The following is an 845-nucleotide window of genomic DNA, read 5'->3' on the forward strand; positions in this document are numbered from 1 at the left end:
ATTAATGTCGTAGTTAAAAAATTCTTTAATTAATTTATTAAAAGCACTTCTGACTGGCCGGAGCATGTGTAGTCTTTAGAACAGTCTTTATGTTACAGAAATAAAAATACATCGATGTTTTTTGAACAACTATTTCAGAAAAAAAGGTCTGTTCCAACGATCCCGCGTCCTAAGGCCTGTAAGAAGTGCTGTTTGAAACAAAGAATCCTATATCAACTACAAAAAACATCGATATTTTAAAATATCGTTACTTACAATACATTACCCAAAAAACATCGATGTTTTTGAACATCCATTTGAATACCATAAGGTCTGTTCCAAAGATCACGCATTCTACGGCCTGTAAGCAGTTGTTTTTGAAACTAAGAATCCTATATCGACTACAAAAATTATTGATGTTTTAAAATATCATTCCTTACAATACATTACTCAAAATACATCGATGTTTTTGAGCAACTATTTCAGTAACATAAAGTCTGTTCCAACGACGACGTATAGTCTTTTTGTTTCAAAAAGCACTTCTCACAGCCCTTAGGACGCGAGATCGTTGGAACAGACCTTATGTTATTCAAATGGATGCTAACTCAGAACAAAAGATAATGTTGTCAATCAATATTTGTTTATGGGGCTTATTTACGGAGGTACAGTGTGGTCTTGGATCCATACATATAGTTAGTTCCCATTGATCTTAGTGGAGATATATCCCATAGATATAAGTCCGTATAGATAGTTCCCTGTGAGAGGCCTCTGGTTCGGATCTCGCAAAACAATTCCAAATATTACAAGGAACGTTTTGAAAATTCCTTGATTCCGTCATCCCTTTATTCCATAACGACATTTTATTT

This window comes from Halyomorpha halys, unplaced genomic scaffold (genome assembly GCF_000696795.3).
Source record: "Halyomorpha halys isolate HHAL.00 unplaced genomic scaffold, Hhal_1.1 Scaffold1156.1, whole genome shotgun sequence".
NCBI lineage: Eukaryota > Metazoa > Arthropoda > Insecta > Hemiptera > Pentatomidae > Halyomorpha > Halyomorpha halys.